Source organism: Pogona vitticeps, chromosome 1, assembly GCF_051106095.1.
Source record: "Pogona vitticeps strain Pit_001003342236 chromosome 1, PviZW2.1, whole genome shotgun sequence".
In the NCBI taxonomy this organism is placed as follows: Eukaryota; Metazoa; Chordata; class Lepidosauria; order Squamata; family Agamidae; genus Pogona; species Pogona vitticeps.
In genome coordinates, this window is record NC_135783.1 from 121285923 (window position 1) to 121309229 (window position 23307).

The 23307-nt window shown below is 40.9% G+C and overlaps 1 long non-coding RNA gene across 1 annotated transcript in view; it reads left to right on the forward strand.

Moving 5' to 3' along the window:
* Positions 1-16888, forward strand: part of LOC140707608 (uncharacterized) — a 69624-nt gene extending 52736 nt beyond the window's left edge. The window contains exon 2 of the long non-coding RNA XR_012087769.2: positions 16656-16888. This is a non-coding gene — a long non-coding RNA (uncharacterized LOC140707608). The remainder of the gene's footprint in view (positions 1-16655) is intronic.
* The last annotated feature ends 6419 nt before the right edge of the window (positions 16889-23307 follow it).

Below are 23307 nucleotides of genomic sequence, written 5' to 3' on the forward strand. Positions count from 1 at the left end.
AAGGTCAGGACTGGGAAAGTTAAATTTTAAAAAAATCAGCAATGATCAAACAAAATATAAGAGCTACTAAAACAAAGTACACTAGGAAATCACATTAATAAAAGCATAATAAAGTGCAATAAAAAGTTTAAAAAGTTGTGTGTCAGATTTAAAACACTTTACAAAAGCCAGAAAAAAACCCAGAAAGCTTGGATTTCTCTCTTCTTGAGAAATGCAAAGGGTGGAGAAATATATGGCTTTGGATACACACACACACACGGACACACACGGACACACACACACACACACACACACACAGAGAAACCATTTTCTCTACCCTTTGCAATTTCTCAAGCTGAGAGAAATCCACGCATGTGTGTATGTGAATTTCCAGCTCCCATAAGTACGGGGGATATCTCTGCACATGCTTCTGGCTCCTGGACCTGGAAACACACTCTGCACATGCCCCAGAGTCAGGGGTGTGTGGGGCCGGGGCATAAGGGGGGGATGAAAGTGCCTTCTCTTCCCTGGCTTTAGGAGGAAGGAGGGACTGGACCAGCCCCTATTTCCCTGGATCAGAAACCCTCCACAAACCCCAGATCAGCCTTCCCTCCTGCTTGCATCACTTCCTTTTTTATAGTTTTGAATCAGTCTCTCTCTTTCTCATACACACACATACACACACACACACACACACACACACCCTCAATTTTCTACATATATTTAAACAAGCTTGATGAAACCACCCGGTTCCTCTCTCGCACCTTTCTTCCTGCCTTAATTGGAGCCTTCTCTCCCTTGCAGTCACGTCCTTTTTTCATGGTTTTATGGAAGTCAGTATCTCTCTCACATACATACACCCTCCCTCTCTCCCTAAATTTTCTACAATCTTACCTTTAAACAAGCTTGATGAATATACCCTTCCCTCTCTCACACCTTCCTTCCCGCCTTATTCAGCTCCGGCGGAGTAGATTTCACCGTGGTTTGACCCACAGTTTGAGGTTCGGCTGCAGGGGTGGGGGTGGGGGTGAAGATACATTTTAAACTTTTTTTCGCTTTGCCTGCCGGACAGAGGAAATTAGCCTGAAAACGAGGACATGTCCTCCTTTTGCCAGACGTCTGGCAACCCTACCCAAGAGAGGCCTGGAAACAGAAGACTAGAAACTGCACCTTATCAGCCATTGTTCCTCATCTCTGGAATAAACTTCCACCCAAAATTCACCTGGCCCCTTCACTGGGAATTTTCAAGTGATCTCTGTAAACATGGCTGTTTAGACAGGTATTTCAGGATATTACATTGGGATCTTGACTTGAGAACTTAATCTGTATTGGAAGACGGTTCTCAAGTCAAAAAGTCTGTAAGTCAAGTCTCCATTGACCTGCAGTGCATTGAAAACCGATTAATCCCGTAACAGGCCGTTTTTGTTCCATTTTGGTTTTTTTCTGGTAAGTCAAATCTCAGTCTGCAAGTCAAACCTAAATTTTGCGGCCAGAGAAGTCTGTAACTCAAAAAGTCTGTAAGTCAAGCCGTCTGTAAGTCAAGGGTCCACTGTATTACATTAAGAAAGTGGAGTGGTTCTTTCAGCATTTAAGTTAACTGTTCCACCATCTTGTTTTTATTATTTTTTATGCTGTCCTCTTCTTCGTTTAAGTTGATCGATATGTTGACGTTTTTTGTATTGTTATTATGTTTTGTGTGTATATTAAAGTGTTATTTGTTGTTTTATTATGTTGTGAACCGCCCAGAGTGCCCTTGGTAGCTAGATGGTTGGTATAGAAATTGAATGAATGAATGAATGAATGAATGAATGAATGAATGAATGAATGAATGAATGAATGAATGAATGAATGAATGAATAAATAAATAAATAAATAAATAAATAAATAAATAAATAAATAAATAAATAAATACCTTTTCCAAGCTCTACGGCTTTCTTGAAATTTTTACTAGTGAGGAATATTTGAGAATACATGAATAAGGAACAGATGGGAGGCTTACTTATAAATATTCTAGATGAATTAATCAAATTTGTACCAAGTTAAATAAAATAAAATTTAGTAATCCATAACAGGAATTTTGAAAAATGAACAGACTGGCAATATCCACAGTTCTCAGCCACAGCTTCTATCATAACGTAATGCATATTGCATCCAAAATGAAAACTGCCTCCACGTCTGTTCTTCATGCCAGATGATGGAGTTTTCTTTGATAAATGTGTCATAACATTATGCTGCTAAGAAAGCCAGGTCATAATATTAACACTGACAAACAGATGAACCACAGTAAAAACAAGAGTTATTGCTCAAAATGAATGACAGAAGGTTTGGACAACAAAACATTTACTGATGCATAATGAAAGATATATATATGATTTTGTTTTCTAAAAGCCCAACAGATTTATTTGTATGGATAAATTATTTTAAAGCATAAGCTACAAAATCTCCATAACACTGATTTGTATGTTTGCTTATCTCTCTCTGTGCAAACACAGACATGCATGCAACCTCATACAAACAGACACTGATACAATCAAACAAACAGAAACACATATAGACACTTTTACTGGGACAGGTATTTGTGGATGGTTGCATAACTCAAGGCCTGAACAATGCCCGCCAAAGCTGCTGTAATAGAATAGAGCAGCTGCTCACTTCCAAGGTAAAAAATACAACCCGTATTATGTTGCTGTTGCCAATAGTGTACAAACATAAACCAGAAGCATATCTTGGTGTATCAAAGTCAGTGGGTCAAACCACTGTGAAATCTTTTTTTTTCTTCCAACTGTAGCATTTCCTCAGAAATACCCAACTCTACAGTCGAACTTCCAAATTAAGCCCACATTTACCTTTCCATGAACATTCATAAAACAAAGAACTCTTCCCATTGTCCAGCGGACCCTCGACTTACAGACATCTTGGCTTACAGACTTTTCAAGTTATAGACCTCTGGCCACAAAATTTAGGTTCGACTTGCAGCCGGAGAATCAACGTACAGACCAGAAAAAAACCAAAATGGAACAAAAACGGCCGGTTACGGGATTAATCGGTTTTCAGTGCATTGTAGGTCAATGGAGACTCGACCTACAGACTTGTCAACCTGCAGCCACCGTTCCAAAACGGATTAATTCCGTAAGTAGAGGGTCCACTGTATCTGTCAAAAAGGAAGTCAGGGTTCCAGGGAGAACATCGGGTAGAAAAGTTGTCAGATGCAAGAAGGAATGTCACCTCCTACATGATAACCCAATATTATAATTATTATAATATTGCCTATTTTAATGGTTTTAAAGTTTTAATATTGTTGTACGCCACACAGAGACCACTGGTAATTACATGGCTAAAAAAATCTTGTAAATAAATAAATCCTAAGCATAGTCCATGGCACAGCTTTTAGCATTTGTTAACATGAGATAACCATGAAACAAGCCTACTGAAGTACTGTGCTAAAATCTCACACTTATATATTAGTTTAACAATGGCCATCAACATTCAGATGTCATTTTACCAGATCTAAGGAATAACCATGGTAGTGATAACGTCAGAATTGTTTTTTTAAAAAAGAGGGCATCATTTGTTAGATCTTCTTCGAAAACAAGCTCCATGTGAGAATAGACGAGGCAGCTTGCTGAACATAAGGATATCAGTTTATGAAAGCTAATGAAAATAAATGCATTCTTTTAAGTCTTGTGATGGTGGCCAATCCTGTCGTTGCTTCTTCTTCTTCCTCTCCACCTCCCCACACCCATAATAGGAAGAGGCTGCTCTTGATGGTTCATAAAACAGTTATCTCTTATTGTCCTATTGTTACGTGGAAAAAAAATCAGTTTTCCTTCCAAACAGTAAGAGTCCAGAGCTCTTTGAATGTGGTCTCTGTTCACAAGGTTGTTGCAGTACCTGCGCTATTGGGGGTGGGGACTGTGGGGAGAGAATATAGAGTTGTGACAGAGCTACTCTGAAACATCATCTGTCTTGCCATGAAGTACCAGTGAGAAAATAAAATAAAATAGATTGGCAGTGGTCTGTGTATCAACCATTTAATTTAAACCTACATGTATCTGTTCACAGACAGCAGTCTTCACGGGATGTATGGTGAGCTACAGGCAAAGGATAACCCTTCTGTTTTGTATCCTCCTCTATTATTGAAAATACTCACACCCTGGTCCAGCCTCAATCACAAAAACCTTGAAACTTCATGCTATACTACACAGAAGACAAATTCAATAATAAGAATAAGAATTATCCATTTCATACGTGAATAAGAATTATTCATTTCATATGTAACAAAATATTTAGTTGCTTTATCACACTTTGGGCCAATGCTACCCAAAATCGTACTTTGAAATCTGAAAATTTGTTACAATTTCACCACAATTCTCCAACCACCCTCCCCCAGCATCTTCCTACCTTTTTTTGTTGGGTTGCAAAAACTTGGGTGTTCTGTCCAAATGAAAAGATGCATGCATTTTTTTAAAAAAAGCCCATTTGTGTATTTATTTAGAATGTTATGTTCATTTATGCATTTTATCTAATGCACTCAACTCCCACATTGCATTTTAGTCCTTTGGGTTTTTTTTTTGAAGTTTGCACGGTTTTATGTGCATGCTATTATTTTTGGCAGCCAGATTGCCATTTATGGTTACCAGTGCTTCAACCGTACAAGTAGATAGTAAATTGAACCATTATTAATGCATTGCCCTAACATTACCAACAGGCCAGAAGAATACAGATAAATACTTCATAGTTTCTTCTGGAGACTAATTCTGATATTGTACTTCAGAAATATTTATCAAAGTACAAAAGACAAAATCAAGTAATAATTTCATTGCTCCTCAGCATTGATAAGAGAATGGCATATCACCTTAAAAATGCCTGTAAAAATGTCCCTGAAAATGCCTTAAAATGTCCTTAAATATTTAAAATAGAGATGGGGGTATTCCTATTTGAATATGAATATCCCCACTCAACTGGAGCTAATGAGGGTCTGCCCCCTGGGGTCGAACCATCCACTCACGTGTCTGCCGGCAGTGGCAACCTCACCCATCCTTCAAATCACTTCCGGAGCCCTGCTCTCTCCCTACTTGTCTAGCGACTTGGCAGCTGTGCAGGGAGACTCGTTCTCTCTCCCCTTGCCTGGAGTGGCTAGCTGAGCAGGAAGAGTGGGGCTCCTGGAGTGATTAGAAGGATGAACGAGGCCACCACCAGATGCATGAGTGGAAAATTCAACCTCAGTGCGGACCCTCATTAACTCCAGTTGCATGGGGATATTTATATTCAAACACAAATACCCCCATCTCTAATTTAAAAATAACTAGTGTCACTCATTACACCTATGTGACTTGCGAGTAATCTGTTACACCTTAAAAATTATTTTGTAACTAAAGGACTAGTTAAATCACTTATTAACCTAAAGTAACTAGTTAAGGTAATGGTGCAGCTTGTTGCTAGTTGTTTTTCAAGTTCTGCTACTGTGTCCCCAGGCACCCAGGTTCACCCAAAGCACTTCCTAGAGATCGGCATTTCAGATTTTTTTTTAACCATAGATCCAATAATTCCCCTTTCTGGGAGTCCCACCTTCAGGGTCCTGACTTTGCAAATACAGTGGTGCCCCGCATAGTGAGGTTAATCCGTTCCGGATTAACCTTCGCTATGATGAAACATCGCTAAACGGGATGGAAAAAGCCACTGGAACGCATTAAACTTAGTTTAATGCGTTCCACTGGCTTCTTTACTCACCGTTATGCGATGTTTCCTCATTGCGACACCATTTTCGTGCCCTCGATAAGCGAGGGCAGGGCGCGAAAATGGTTGCGGTGGCCATTTTGGGTCGCACGGCGGCCATTTTAGAACCACCGAACAGCTGATTGTCGGGCGTCGCAATGCGAAGATCGGTAAGCGAAACGCTTACCTGTCTTCGCAATGTGATTTTTGCCTATTGGGGCCATCGGTAAGCGATCGCATTAGCGATCCCAAAAAACGGATCGCTATGCGATTTCATTGTTATACGGTGCGCTCATTAAGCGAGGCACCACTGTACTTTGTGTTCACCTGAAGACAAGGCCCAGCTGGCAGGCTACATGTCTTTTGTTGTGATTGTTTAGTTGTTAAGTCGTGTCCGACTCTTCGTGACCCCATGGACCAGAGCATGCCAGGCCCACCTTCTTCCACTGCCTTCCGGAATTGGGTCAAATTTAAGTTGGTAGCTTCAATGACACAATCCAACAATCTCGTCCTCTGTCATCCCCTTCTCCTCTTACCTTCACAACATCAGGGTCTTTTCCAGGGAGTCTTCTCTTCTCATGAGATGACCAAAGTATTGGAGCTTCAGCTTCAGGATCTGTCCTTCCTGTGAGCACTCAGGGTTGATTTCCTTCAGAATGCATAGGTTTGTTCTCTTTGCAGTCCAGGGGACTCTCAAGAGTCCCCTCCAACACCACAATTCAAAAGCATCAGTTCCTTGGCAGTCACCCTTCTTTATGGTCCAGCTCTCACTTCCATACATCGCTACTGGAAAAACCATAGCTTTGACTATGTGGACCTTTGTCGGCAAGGTGATGTCTCTGCTCTTCAAGATGCTGTCTAGGCAAAATGTCTGTTCAATGAGGCGTTAACAATAGCAGAGAAGAGACAGAAAACAAAATGCAAGGGAGATAGGGAAAGTTGCAGAAGGTTGAATGCTGACTTCCAAAGAATAGCAAGGAGAGACAAATGGGCCTTCTCAAATGAACAGTGCAAAGATATAGAGGAAAATAATAGAAAGGGGAAAAACCAGAGATCTCCTCAGGAAAACTGGAGATCTTAGAGGAACATTCTGTGCAAAGATGGACATGATAAAGGACAAAAATGGGAGGGACCTCACAGAAGCAGAAGACATCAAGAAGAGATGGCAAGAATACACAGAGGAACTATACCAGAAAGATTTGGATATCCCGGACAACCCAGACAATGTAGTTGCTGACCTTGAGCCAGACATCCTGGAGAGCGAAGTCAAGTGGGCCTTAGAAAGCTTGTCTAACAACAAGGCCAGTGGAGGTGATGGCATTCCAGTTGAACTATTTAAAATCTTAAAAGATTTGATTTTGATTTTCTTTTCTCCTTTATTGTTTTTTACTTTAATTGTTTTGTAATTTGTTGTTTTATTTTATTGTATTTTATCTTTGTTGTTAGCCGCCTAGAGTAGTCCATCGTGACTAGATAGGCGGGATATAAATTAAATTAAATAAAATAATAAATAAATAAAATAAAGTGCTACATTCAATATGCCAGCAAGTTTGGAAAACTCAACTGTGGCCAGAGGATTGGAAAAGATCAGTCTTCATCCCAACTCTAAAGAAGGGCAGTGTCAAAGAATGCTACAATTACACTCATTTCACACACTAGAACGATATGCTCAAAATCCTCCAAGGTAGGCTTCAGCAGTATGTGGACTGAGAATTCTCAGAAGTACAAACTGGATTTCGAAGGGGCAGAGGAACTAGAGACCAAATTGCTAACATGTGCTGGATTATGGAGAAAGCCAGAGAGTTCCAGAAAAACATCTACTTCTGCTTCAATGACTACGCAGAAGTCTTTGACTGTGTGGACCACAGCAAACTATGGCAAGTCCTTAAAGAAATGGGAGTGCCTGACCACCTTATCTATCTCCTGAGAAACCTATACGTGGGACAGGAAGCAACAGTTAGAACTGGATATGGAACAATATTGGTTCAAAATTGGGAAAGGAGTATGACAAGGCTGTATATTGTCTCCCTGTTTATTTAACTTACAGTATATGCAGAATACATCATGTGAAAGGCTGGACTGGATGAAACCCAAGCCGGAATTAAGAATGCCGGAAGAAATAGCAACAACCTCCGATATGCAGATGATACCACTCTGATGGCAGAAAGGGAGGAGGAATTAAAGAACCTTTTAATGAGGGTGAAAGAGGAGAGAGTAAGAAATGGTCTGAAGCGCAATTTTAAAAAAAAACTGAGACCATAGCCACTGGTCCCATCACCTCCTGGGAAATAGAAGGGGAAGATATGGAGGCAGTGACAGATTTTCCTTTCCTAGGCTCCATAATCACTGGAGATGGTGACAGCAGCCACAAAATTAAAAGACGCCTGTTTCTTGGGAGGAAAGCTATGACAAACCCCTAGAAAGCATCTTAAAAAGCAGAGACCTCACCTTGCATAGTCAAAGCTATGTTTTTTTCCAGTAGTGATGTATGGAAGTGAGAGGTGGACCATAAAGAAGGCTGACTGCCGAGGAACTGATGCTTTTGGATTGTGGTGCTGGAGGAGGCTCTTGGGGAAAAAACAAACCTATCCATTTTTAAGGAAATGAACCCTGAGTGCTCACTGGAAGGGCAGATCCTGCAGCTGAGGCTCCAATACTTTGGCCATCTCATGAGAAGAGAAGACTCCCTGGAAAAGACCCTGATGTTGGGAAAGTGTGAGGGTAAGAGGAGAAGGGGACGACAGAGGAGGAGATGGTTGGACAGTGTCACTGAAGCTACCAACATGAATTTGACCCAATTCCGGGAGGCAGTGGTGGGCAGGAGGGCCTGGCATGCTCTGGTCCATGGGGTCATGAAGAATCGGACACGACTTGGCAACTAAACTTCAAAAATACATATAAAATAATACTTAGTGTGATAAAATACAGCACTGCAGACAAACCAGATGTGTCTATTTGGAGAAAACAAAAGCTTTTTTAAAAAAAAGTTAAGAGACTGGCAGCCTGAAGAATTCATCAGTCCAATAAAAGATTTTGTATCTTTTTCAGTGCATATACATGTTTCCCCCTCAAAGGCACAGCACTAAAATATTCATACTTATTCCAAGCTTCCAAGCTTTGTATTATCCCCAGGAAGGCAGCAGGCAGCTGTATGATCAAGAAGATTAACAGATGTTATAATGGAGAAAAGAGCATTAAGAACTAAGTACACCTTCATGAATGCTGTTTTCTGTTAACAAGAGATGAAAAGTCGTTCTCAACAGAAGCCAATTTTATACTTGTTTTATTATGCACAGAACTGAGAAAGACCAGTTGTAGCAAGAAAAGCCTGCTAGTGACTAAAACGAAGATTAATGCTTGTAAGCCATTTTATATTGCAAAATGGGTTTTTTTAAGAGTAACTCCTCCCTTTAGAACTGGATCCAACCCAAATGTCAGATGTATTCCTTTCATGTTCCTTTGTTCTACACTCATTAGAAAAATTGATTTTATGTGTGTGGTGATTCAGATTACAGTGAATAGAAATTACGCCACATGAACTGTTGGTTAGCTCAGTGGTTTAGGTAGAGGTTAGGAGTTCAATTCCCTGGTGTGCCTTCCTGGTAGGGTCTGGTCTTATTATTATTCAAAAATACCAGGCACAGTCAATCAAAATTATTTTAAAAATGACTGATATTATATAATAGATAGAACTTTAACCAAAAACTTATCCTTTAAATATCGGTGCAGTATGTATGCTTCTGCCATTTTTTGTTGGTCTATTGGTGTTATTCCTGAGATCCGCAACTGCTTATAATACTGTGTGAACTGTCTTGATATTGTTCCCAAAGCCCCAGTGACTATGGGGACTACTGAAGTGTGTTTCATCCACGAGTGAGATGTTTCAATTACCAGAGATCTGTATTCTGTTAGTTTTTACAATTCTGTTTCTTCTGCAGCAAAAACCAAGCCTTCGGTTTCTTTCTAAACTGGTCCTAGTTTCAGCCATGCCTTTGACATAAGACATAAGATATAAGAAATTTATTTGTCATTGCACTCACAAGTGGGTGCAACGAAATGAGGTGCTCTTCCCCAAGGTAAAACTGGACAACACCACTACAAAAAAAAGTATACACAACACTCACCATACAAATATAGATACCCCGTTTCTCCCAGCAATTAAAATTCCACCAAAAACTTATGACCCCGCATTTAAACTCAGTACTGCACTTGGGTAAAAGCTGTTCTTGAATCTGCTTGTCCTTGCTTTCAATACCCTGAATCTCCTTCTCGATGGTACTAATTTAAAGAGCTGATGTCCCGGATGAGAGGAGTCTTTCAGTATGTTAGATATCTTCCTCTTACATCTGTTCTTATACAATTCTTCCAAAGAGGGGAGTGAACAGCCAATGATATTTTGGGCCGTCTTAATCACCCTTTGAATTGCCTTTTTCTCTGCCACTCGTGAACCATACACAGAGACAGTAGGATAATATGCTCTCAATCGAACTCCGATAAAAGGTGGTTAACAAACTCTCAGTCAATTGTTGCTTTCTAAGAGTCCTTAGGAAATACAACCGTTGTTGCGCCTTCCTGATTAACGCAGCGGTGTTTGCACTCTAAGTCAGGTCATTTGTTATGATGGTCCCAAGAAACTTACATTCAACCACCTGTTCCACACAAACTCCATCTATATACAGTGGCTGAATGTCTGCTCTTTTTTTCCTATAGTCCACTATAAATTCCTTGGTTTTTTGGATGTTAAATAAAAGATTTTTTTTTTTTGCACCAGCGGGATAGCTGTAATACCTCATCCCAATACGCAGACTCATCATCCCCAGAAATAAGTCCTACTAGTGTAGTGTCGTCTGCAAATTTGATAATTCTATTACTGCGATGGTTATTGGTGCAATCCGATGAATAAATGGAGAATAATAGTGGACTGAGGACACAACCTTGTGGAGTGCCAGTGCTGAGTATCTTGTCAGTAGAGATGTAGTCATTCAGTTTAACCCTTTGTGGACGATTTGTTAAAAAATCCAAAATCCACAGACAGATAGAATCTGGAAAATCTAGATCTTTCAGTTTGACTATTAATCTGTGGGGTATAATGGTATTAAAAGCAGAGCTAAAGTCCGCAAACAGCATTCTTACATAATTCCCTTGTGTTTCCAAGTGGGATAAAGCCATATAAAGCACAGTATTAATCGCATCCTCAGTTGATCTATTTTCTTTATAAGCAAACTGAAGCCCATCAAAGGAATCAGGAAGGCAGGAGATAATATATTTCCGAACTAACTGCTCAAAGCACTTCATTATGATTGAAGTTAGTGCCACTGGCCTATAGTCACTCAGACTGTTTGTAGGCAACTTTTTAGGCAGTGGAACAATGATGGAAGCCTTGAGACAGACAGGAACTGCACATAGTGTCAGAGATCGATTAAAAATTGCAGTCCATATCCCGGCTAGCTGATCAGCACAGCCTTTTACCACCCAACCAGGAATTAAGTCGGGTCCAGCTGCTTTTCTGGAGTTAACCACCTTCATAGTCTGTCTCACATCTTGCTCATTCACAATGAAGGGGGACTCTGCTGAGTAAATGATGGCAAACGAACAGTTTCAGTTTGATCGATCTTTGTTGAATTATTATCATGCTTTCCATCAATATTTCTCCCAGGTTGTCCATGTAGTGGTTTATTTTTCCAGCTGTTTAATTTATTTTCAAATTGTTTCTTTATTTCTGTTGTTTTCAAAACATTCTCCATTTTCACCTCCTTAAGTAATGTTTCTCTACTATATATAATATTTCTTTACTAAATATACAGTGGTGCCTCACATTACGATGTTAATTCGTTCCAGCGAAATCGCTGTAGAATGAAAACATCGTAAAGTGATTTTTAAAAGCCCATAGAAACACATTAAAACCCGATTAATGCGTTCCTATGGGCTTGAATCTCACCGTCCAGCGAAGATCCTCCATGGCGCGGCCATTTTCGCTGCCTGTGCAGCGAGGAATCTGTCCCAGAAAACAGTGGCCGGCCATTTTTTTAACCCAGCGGCCATTTTGAAACCACCGATCAGCTGTGCGAAAATCGTTGCTTTGCGATAATTGGTTAGCAAAGCAGGGAACCGATCATCGCAAAGTGAAAAAACCCCATAGGAAACACCATGTTGCAATTGCTTTTGCGATCTCAAAAACTTCGTCGTTATGCGATTTCGTCGTAAAATGAAGCACTCGTCTTGCGAGGCACCACTGTAATTATTTAGTCTTATAATTATTATAATTATTATAATTATTTAGTCTTCTTTTTCCCTCCTCTACTACCTTCTGTGTTTTCAGTAATCTACAGCCTCCAATTTTTTGTGGTAAATATAATCTGTCCACATCTCTTTTTGGATGTTATGCATATGTTCACTAAATATTATCACTGTGTTTAGCAATGATTCTATCTCTGTGGAACTTTTTGCATATAGTTCTAGGTCATCCATGTGTAAGAGATGACTGATTTTTTTTCCTGCTTGTTCTGAAATATGCCCAATCTAGTCTTATTCAAAAATTATTGACATGGGAATTAGTGAGACAAACAGCAGTGGTCACAAATAATCCCCTTGAAATATTCCTCTTTTGATGTTTACTCCCCCATTTTCTTCACCATAGGTTTTCTTGAGGAACTTTTGACTATTTTTACTCTGAAAAAAATTTATGCAGGTGTTAATCCAGCTGTGTGGAAATGAGTCAAGTGCCTTTTTATAGTCTATCCAAGCCATGTTAAATTCCATAATGGAACAAATGCAGGAGGATGATCTTGTAGTATCAATACATAAAATCATAGCATTATTGTAGGGGTTGGAAGGGACCTTGGAGGTCTTCTAGTCCAACCCCCTGCCCAAGGCAGGAGACCTCATACCATCCCAGACAGATGACTGTCCAATCTTTTCTTCAAAGCAACCCACAACATCGGGAAGCAAGCTGTTCCACCACTTAATGGTTCTCACCATCAGGAAATTCCTCCTTATTTCCAGGTTGGATCTCCCTCTGACCAGTTTCCACCCACTTGTTTTTGTCCTACCCTCAGGCGCAATGGAGAATAAATTGATGCCCTGTTCCCTGTGGCAGCCCTTCAGATATTGGAAGACTGCTATCATGTCTCCCCCCAGTTTTCTCTTCATTAAACTAAACATGCCTAGTTCTTTTAGGTGATCTTCATAGAATTTAGCCTCCAATCCCCTTATCATTTTTGTTGCTCTCTCTGTATCCCTTCCAGGATCTCAGCATCTTTTATATATATATATATATATATTGTGGTGACCAGAACTGGACACAGCACTCCAAGTGCAGCCTCACCAGCACGGTATAGAGTGCTACTATCACTTCCCGTGATCTTGATGCTTACCCCCTTGTTGATGCAGCCTAGGACTGTGTTGGCTTTCTTGGGAGCTGCAGCACACTGCTGACACATCCTTAGGCGGTGGTCCACCAGGACACCTAAATCCCTTTCAAAGGTACTATTGTCAGGTATCACCTATCCTGTACCTGTGCATTTGTTTTTTTTTTCCTGCCTATGTGCAGGATTTTACTTTTTACCACCACTGAACTGCATCTTATTGGATAGGGCCCAATGTTCAAGTTTGTCTAGATTCTTCTGAATGTTGAGTCTGCCTTCCAAAGTATTAGCAATTCCCCCCAGCTTTGTGTCATCAGCAAATCTGATGAGTGCTCCTTCTATCTCCTCATCCAGGTCATTTATGAAGACGTTGAAGAGCACTGGGCCCAAGACATAACCTTGAGGGACCTCACTGCACACTTCCCTCCACATTTATTTATTTATTTATTTATTTATTTATTTATTTATTTATTTATTTATTTATTTATTTATTCATTCATTCATTCATTCATTCATTCATTCATTCATTCATTCATTCATTCAACTTATATGCCGCCCACTCTACCCAAAGATCTCTGGGCAGCCCTGAGTGCTATTGGTCAGCCAGCTGCAAATACATCTGGTGGTTGCACTATCTATCCCACTTTGTTCTATCTTACGCAGAAGTATGTTGTGGTCTACCTTATCAAATGCCTTACTGAAGTCTAAGTATACCATATCCACTGCGTTTCCTTGGTCCACTAATTTAGTCACTTTATCAAAGAAGACAATAAGATTTCTTTGGCATGACCTGTTCTTAACAAACCCATGCTGATTTCTAGCAATCACCTTGTTATTTTCTAGGTGCCCACAAATCTGCTACTTGATTATTTTTCCAGGATTTTCCAAGGTAATGATTTCAAGTTGATTGAGCTGTAGTTTCCTGGATCCATTCCCCCCCCCTTTTTTTTTTAAGATTGGAACTACATCAGCTCTTTTCCAGTCCTCTGGCAGATTGCCCATGCTCCAGGACCTCTCAAAGATTTCATTCTGTGCTTCCGAGATCACAACTGCCAGGTCTTTTAGTACCCTGGGATGTAAACCATCCGGTCCAGGAGACGTGAACTCGTTCAAAGCAGCTAGGTGTTCTTTTACCACTTCCTTACCTATTTTGACCTGCTTCCCTCTCCTGTCTCCCACAGTGCTGCCTTTGTTTTCTCTTGGCAAATTTCTTTGATGCAGTTGTTCTCTGACTGGCTCTCCTATCATGAAGAGATAATGACAGCACAGTGAGCTGACATGCTGACCTTCTAGTGGGCTATCATATGATATTATTGAATTAGGGCTTTTCCCTGAAATTTGGATTAGTCAGATTTGTTGTTTAAATGAGAAAATTTCTTCTGAGTTAATAAAGGATGCAACAGCCTTTAATTTGCAAGACCTGAGCAGGGCTGTGAGTGATAATATTTTTGGAGGTCACTAATTCATGAGGTTGTTCTAAATCAGAAGTGACTTGATCGCAAGTAACACCATCAGTTGCTCTTCCATTCCCAACAATTATGTGAGCTGCTGTAAGAAATGCCATATTTATTTAGGCTTAAAGTTTTGTTGTTGTTTTTCTAAGTTACCAGAGATCATAATTGTTACCAGAAACATAATTGTTGCCACCAAAGTTTGAATTTATTTTGCAATTTCCACTTGTCTTAATTCAACTTTAAAAAAAAAAAAAAAAATTTCAGAATGTACTCGTAAACAGTCACAGAGGGTGAATTCAAAGACCAATGTCTTAATCTGTAGCTTTAAATCTGTTTCCAGAGTAGAGTCCTGTGAAATAAGTAATAGTACGCCTTCTCCCACCAAGATCTACCCGTGATACCCGCGCGAGTCAGGAGGTGAGGCTAAGGAGCCTAACGCCGAGGGAGGCTTGGAAGGAGAAGACAAGAAATCGGGCCTTCTCGGCGGCGGCTCCTCACCTCTGGAATAACTTACCCCCTGATATTCGTGTGGCTCCCTCGCTGGGTATTTTCTAAAAACCAACTAAGAACACTGATGTTTCGGCAGGCTTTCCCCTCAATCAACTCCTGATCTTTCCTTCTTCTCCTTTCCCCTTATGTCTGTTCTAGTTGTTGAAAGTTGAAAGCTTTTCTTTATGTGATATTGTTTTTATCTACATTGTGGTATTTTTTGGTTGTAAGCCACCTAGAGTGGTCCTAACCGACTAGATAGGCGGGATATAAATCGAATAAATAAATAAAATAAATAAATATTACTCTACATTGGGCACAGGCCCCTTTTTCAGAGCTATGGAACAACCCACAGGTTATTCTTGCATACTGAAGGTAATTTCAGTACCACATAATACAGTTCTTTTGAAGCAAACATTGAATCTTGTTCTTTTCTTGTCATTGATCCTTGTTAGTGTGTTGATGCCATCAAGTCACATTGCCCTGTTATATACCATCCCATTGTTTAATGCATATTTTTCTTGCTCTGAAGCTCTTGAAATTGCATTGGGTTTTGTTTTTTGTTTTTTTTTGGTCCAAAGTTTCAGGAAGGTGAGAAATTGACTCAGGAGGAATCACATTATTCTAAAGGTTTCATGGGGAAGGTAGCATTTTACTCAGAGTGTTAAAAAACATTTCCTCGTTCTGTCAAAGGACTGATCAAACAACGGACGGGTGGACATTATTTTATTTCCACCTAATAATGTCCTACAGCAAGAAAAGCACCCCCGGGCCTTCATCGCTCTCCTGCCTTCACATACCTGAAGTCTATTGAGAGGCCAAAGGGCAGATGCCTATGGCCCAGATGGGAAGTGAAAATAGTAGAACAATACTGTTCACTCTGGAATAGGTTTTTGCTATTATTTGAGTGGGTTTGTGTTATTTTACAGCAAATGGAAAATGCATTTGACGAAGGCATTCCTACAAATGTCAGTGTCAGAATTCTAATGCTCAGGGATAGAAGCGGGTCAAGGGACACTCACTCCACTGCTGTGAGTGCATTGGCTTGCAAAGGGTTGCCATTAAACATACCAGTTCTGAATTCTAATACATAGGCAGCTTCTGGTCTCTAGCTCCCTGAAGAGGCATTACAGCTGCACAGGAAAGGGCCATTACAGTCGTAAATGTGCACCAGAAATCCAGAAGTCCTTTGCCTCCCAAGTCTAGATCAAGGCCTACATAGAGACAGCTCATGGACCAAGCAGAGGAGGCCTCCCCCTCAAAATTTGGGGAAGTGCACCCTCGTGCTTGGTCACAAGCGACTCGTGATCCTACAGGGTTTTCCATAAGATTTGAGAGAACTCTTTTCTTTTGATTTCCAGAGTGATTTGGGGGAGGGGGGATCTATCAAATATAAGAAACCAAGGCAAACGTGTGAGCGCATACAAACGCACAAATGCCTGAACGCCCCTGTCTTACCAACAGCCCATGTGTCTTGTTTTCAGAAAGATTCTGTGGAAGAAATGAGGAACATAACACTTTCTAGGTGTTGTAGGACTGCAACTTACATTATCCCTGTTGCACTACTGTTTAAATCACATTCATGCATCTATACCTATGCCTAGGCTTAGCATATGCGGATTTTATGTACCTAATTCTGCCTCTTCTTTTACAGGGGTGATGTGCAAAAGGCTAACCTGCTTGACAGTGAAAGGCCTATCCAGCCTTTCCAGAAGGAATTGGGAATATTGAGCTACTGACTGCAGAATCAAAATACTGTATCAAACTTCAGATTTCCTCTATGCTAGACCTCACATCAACCATTGGTGATGGATAGCAAGAGGTGCATAAAGGTGGAAAAACTCTGGATTGAAGATTGAACCAAGGTATATAAAATCTCTATTTGCATTTCTTCATTGTCAGTGCTAATGTTGTTTAGCTGTTCTGTCGTCATGATTTTGGTGTCTTAATATTCAACTGCAGTCCTACTTTGGCACTTTCTTCTTTCACTTTTGCTAAAAGTCCTTTCAAGTCATTGCTACTTTCAGCCAGTAAGATGGTGTCATTTGCATATCTTAAATTATTGATGTTTCTTCCAGCCATTTTCACTCCTCCTTCATCTGAATCTAGTCGGCTTTCCGTGTGATATGAGTACAGACTGAACAGATCAGGGGATAAAATATAAAGTTGCTGGTTATTGTAACCTGGCCTACTTCTCAGCTCAGCTCCAGATTTCTGGTCCTGGGAATACATTTCAATGTTGAAATTATTTACCAAAAAGGAGAAACATTTTTCTTAAGAATCATGCTTCAGACTGGAAAGTCTTTATTGAAAAATGTTTCCTGAGGCTTCCTGTTTTGCTACAACTTTACCTTTACCTTGCTGTGTAAGTATGATTTTAAAATATTTATGTACATTCCTCAGTGGGTATCTGGCTGTAAAGAAGAAGATAAAGAGCCAGCAATGCTGAGAGAGTGTGCATATGCTTTCATTTCTGTGTTTCAGAAAACATAAGACACATTAGGAATCAATGTGCCCGTTTTAAGGTTCCAGAGATGGCGTAGGGAGGAAGGCATTTCGTACATGCCTGCAATGGGAAGTGGGCCTGATTTAACTCACTCTTGAACAGAAAGACACAACCATTTTAATAGTTATTTTCACATCATATTACACAGATATGCAAAGTATAACCCATAGACTCAATGCAATTCCTTTGGACGCAGTTGCATCCCTCAGTGTTCTCAAGGCTCTGCTGCCCAATTTCCCCTATTTAACAGCAACAACAACAACAAAAACAACTCAAAAAGCCCTCTTATGCCATCTAGGGGCTTATAGGGCAGTTACACCAGGTTGTGGTACATGAGCTGTTTTAGGCCTGGGGTGACACTAAAAGTCCTGATTCCAAATTCAAAAGGCATTTCTCAGATTGCAATATCCATCCAATATGGCTAAAGAACAAATTACCCAGGCAAGATGAATTCTCAGAAGCAGTCTACTGCAAGAGAGATCCAGAAGAGAAAACGACCAAACAAAACTAGTTGTCACCTTCAGCCCACAACCGAGACCACTCACATGCATCACAAATGATCTTCAACCCATTCTTGACAGAAATACTTCACTCTCCCAACCCTTTGGTGGCAGGCCTATACTTGCTTACAGACAATGCCCCCAATCTTAAGCAACTATTGATACAAAACTATTGCATTAACAATAGTTACCACCTTTTTTCATCTTAGGCGGATAGCCCAGCTGCAGTCCTATCTTGATGTTGGGGCGCTCACTACCAAGATTAGACCACTGTAATGCGCTCTGAGTGGGGCTGCCTTTGAGGCTACTGTGGAAACTTCAGGTGGTGCAGAATGCGGCGGCCAGATTAATCAGTGGTGTGAAAAAATACCAACACATTTCACCCACTCTGGCCGCATTGCATTGGCTGCCCATCCGGTTCCACATCAACTTCAAAGTGTTGATGCTTACATACAAAGCCCTAAACAGTTTAGGGCCTCGATACCTGGCGGAACGCCTACTCCCACCAAGATCTACCCATGTCACTCGTGCGAGCCAAGAGGTGAGGTTGAGGAGCCTAACCCCGAGGGAGGCCCGGAAGGAAAAGACAAGAAATCGGGCCTTCTCGGTGGTGGCTCCTCGCCTCTGGAACAACCTACCTCCTGCGATCCGTGTGGCTTCCTCACTGGGCATCTTTAAAAATCTACTTAAAACATGGATGTTTCGGCAGGCCTTCCCTCCAGTCAATCCTTGATACCCTCTTTCTCCCTTCTATTTGTCTATTCTATTATGTCTATTTCTTTGTAAAATTGTTTTATATTTATTTACTGTTCTATTTTATGCTGTTAGCCGCCTAGAGTGGTCTTAACCGACCAGATAGGCAGGATATAAATAAATAAATAAATAAATAAATAAATAAATAAATAAATAAATAAATAAATAAATAAATAAATAAATAAATAAATAAATAAATAAATAAATAGAAACCAACCAACCAACCAACCAACCAACCAACCACAACCACAACCACAACCACAACAACAACAACAACAACAACAACAACAACAACAACAACAACAACAGAAGTATAGTCTCCAAATCCCACAAGGTACAGGTTCCCCTCTATTCGGCACTGGTTAGGCCTCATCTTGAGTATCATGCCCAGTTCTGAACACCCTACTTCAAGAAGGATGCTCACAAATTGGAACAACTTCAGAGGAGGGCAACAAAGATGATCAGGGAGTTTTAAGACTTAAAGAACTGAGCATGTTTAGTCTTGAGAAAAGAAGAGTGAGAGGAAATATAATAGTACTTTTCAAATACTTGAAAGGCTGTCAATATAGAGGAGTGGCAAAATCTTTTTCCTGAGTGCAAGACACGCAACAATGAGCTCAAGTTACATGAAGCCAGATTTCGGTTGAATATCAGGAAAAATGTCTTGTTAGAGCAATACAGCAATGGAACCAATTACCCTGAGGAGGTGGTGAGTGCCCCAACACTGGAGGCATTCAAGAGAGATTTGGACAACCACCTGGCAGATATACTTCGATCTGTATTCCTGCACAAAGCAGGGAGTTGGATTCAATGGCCTTATAGGTCCCATACAACTTCGTGACTTTATGATTTCTATAACAGACTATACAACACTGATACAGAGTTGAGAACTAAACTTTTCTACGAACCCAGATGACAGCTCTGCCCCTGCATCTATTCTGACAATTCACAAAAAAATATTTCAGATCATTTCAATCTGCCTGGACACTCTTTGAATGACTTGAAAGTCACTGTTTGGAGGTCAGGTGGGGAGAAGTAGTACAAAACAAGACTTGAATGAGAAATATCTGAGATAAATGCTGGAGACCACTTAAAAGGACTAAATATCAATCAAGGGTTGAAGTCATTACCAAATGTGAAATGCTACACTGATTCACATAATTTGCCACTTGTGTTAACTATGGTATTGTTACCATGTAGATTGATAACTGACATTATTCACAGCCTGATAGGCTTAGTAACAAACCACTGTCCATTATCTGTATCTCCCTCTGGTCATAAATCAGAGAGTCATATAGTCTCACTTTTATGTCTGAGGAAGGGGACTCAATTTATTAAAGCTCAAATTAAAATATAGCAGTTAGTCTTTAAAGTGCCAAAATATTTTTGTCTCTTGTTTTTGTTTTTGTGTTTTTGTTTTTGTGTTTTTGTTTTGTGTGAGACAAAATGAGAAGTTACATTGCATCAATTCTTATTTTGGGAAAAGCCACCCCAAAAAACCAAAAAGGGCTTGAGAGGATGAAAATGCTACCTCACATACACTGAAAAGCATGAAAGTGCTTTTTTGAATAATTTGTAAGGAGGAAGAATCCAGTGGGAGGGCCATCGAGCCTGTCCCTAGAAAGGGGCTCCTCCTGTTTTTCAGTTATAATGGTGGATTGGGAGAAACCAATGAGAATGCAGGGGGAATGCTTAGATTTTAAAAAAGGAGAAGACAACAAGTCAGGAAAGAGAATAGAGATGCCAGTGGAGGGGAATGGAAGTTGCAAGAGTAGAGTTCCAAATAAGGAAATAAAGGAGGGAGAGGGGGACATTTGGAAGGATGCAGTGGAGGAGTTGACAGTTGAGGGATATCTAATAGAGAAAAATGGCTGTGGAAAAACCGTTAGAGGAGTGGGAGTATATAGTGAAGGAAGATCCCTGGACAGAGGATCCTGTAATTTTCAAACTACCTAAATCAGAGGCAGAAAGAATATGTAATTATAAACCCCTACCCAATATTGGGGACGTGGTGGCGCTGTGGGCTAAACCGCAGAAGCCTGTGCTGCAGGGTCAGAAGACCAAGCAGTCGTAAGATCGAATCCACGCGACGGAGTGAGCGCCCGTCGCTTGTCCCAGCTCCCGCCAGCCTAGCGGTTCGAAAACATGCAAATGCGAGTAGATTAATAGGGACCACCTCGGTGGGAAGGTAACAGCGTTCCGTGTCTAAGTCGCACTGGCCATGTGACCACGGAAAGATTGTCTTCGGACAAACGCTGGCTCTATGGCTTGAAGAGCGGGATGAGCGCCGCCCCCTAGAGTCGGACACGACTGGACAAAAATTGTCAAGGGGAACCTTTACCTTTACCTTACCCAATATTGGGGAGAAAGATAGAGTAAAGAAAAGAGATAACTCTGGTTAAAAGAACAATCTGAGAAGTAATATGAAAAATTATTAATCCCCTCTCAAAAAGTCAAATAGAAGGGGACACAAACAATGAACTTCAGAGGATGTTATGGTGACAAGAAAATTAGCGAATTGTTGTCTGAATGTAATTGGTCAAAACTTTGGTGTTACACAAGTGTTGATATTGATAAGAAGAATTTTTCAATAAATCTTGGTGTTATTTACTTATATTCAGACTCCTGAATGTAAACATTTAAACGGGTTTGGGCAAAATAAATGGCATGGCAGCAGATTGGTACCCACATAATTGTTAAAATTTGGGTGTTATGCGTGGGACAGCTTTCCAAATTCCAGAGCTAGGCTTCTAAAAGCTGCCCATCTCTGCCCTATTGGGAGGTCAAACTCAACAATGAACCTACATATCATTGGAAGCAGTGATTAATAGATTAAATGTGTCTGACTGAACTTTCTTCACAACAATGCAACTCACATTTGTTTTGTGACTGATCATTAGAATATAAACACAAGGTTCATTTGCAAGTCTAAATGATCAGGCGTGGAACTTTCAAGGAACTGCGGGGCTCAAAGGGAAACATTACAATAACAGAAATTCCTATAACGTGTGTGAGGGAATCAGCAGAAAAAAATATGTAAAATGTCTGAGCTGACCAGGCTGGTCCAAATATTTTGAGAACTGGTTAAGAGCTGCCTGGAGAGAATGGTGAAAACACCATTAATTGCGACTTTGGTGAGTGCAGGGGAAAGAAATACGATTTCTTGCACCTAGAAAAGATCAGAACGAATGCCCAGAGCAGCTAATTAGACAAGCTTGGATGGTACAGCTAGTGCCAATTAAAACACAAAATGTGATGGGTGGAGCTCTCAAGACTGTTGCTGAAGGGATGAGGGGATATAGGGTGGAAGGTGGAAGGTAAGTAGCTGGAAAATCATAATCTTGGAAGGATGCCTTAGGCTGTTCACGCTATGCTTTATATTATCTGCCATGCAGAACTCTGTATGTGCTTGTAAGTATGTACAGCTTTGCGTGCCCAGTCCGGAATGACGAGACAGACACAGGTATATGGGATAACTAGGGCCACAACTTTGTTAACTTATTGATAACCCAAGCTTTCCTTTTTTCAAGGGGGCCTACCGTAATGCCTGAATTGGTCTGTAACTGGAGTCAACCTTGACCTTCCGGCCCAGACCACCAACCAAGTTCCTATAACAAAAGCACACTGTCTTACCGTACAGCACACTTCTGTGTGTCCCATAGCTGTGGTACCCCACATTTGCCCCATCAGCATCCCCTGGGGTCCCCAGCTTCCCCTCCTCTCAACTAAACCTCAGCTGCTGCCCTTCTGAGAGAAGTGGTGATTAGCACCCTCTAGGAGCCTTCATAGAAACTGATCTACCTGTATCTTTTGGCACTATCCACCACAGCATAGGGACTACTTAGTATGTCCCACACCCCCCACCAAGCTGAAACATTTCAGCCCTAATACCCCCTTGTAAGTCATTTAGGAAAATATCCTGTTCCAGATCTGACATATGCACACCACCCTTTCTATACAACTCTTGCCAGGAAACTTTAACGTGAGGATATGTGACAGCTGACCCTAGGCCTCTCCGTACAGCTCTGCTGACCTCTCTGTTTATGCCCTTCTGGGCCTGATCAGTCCTCCTGGGGTCACGTGCGGCCCTCCACACCAAATGTGTAATAATTGCTGAGCATATCATGTGCGTCTTGGGACACCGCAACACAAACACTCTGAGGTCCGCTATAATCTGGAGGACCAGTGACTTGCCCAACCTTTGGGCCAAGTCATCGCCTCCCAAATGAACCACCAGAATGTCAGGGGGCGTATACATAGTACCTTGGGATGCCAGTTCAAGGAACCCCTCCCAGGGCATGCCTCTCCAAAGTGGATTCCAAAGTGGCTACCTTGCTAATGCCCAGATTACGACCCCCAACTGGTCCCGAACTGGTCCAACTGGCATATGTGGCTGCCCCAAAAAATGTAACTATGCCCGCACAATAGAACTTGAATTCGGTCAAAGGGCTTCTCTGGATCTGCAACGACAAAAGAGAACAAACAACGCCGCAGGACCTAAAACTGTGGCAATGGGTGAACATAAGCCTGGAATTTTTGTGATTACT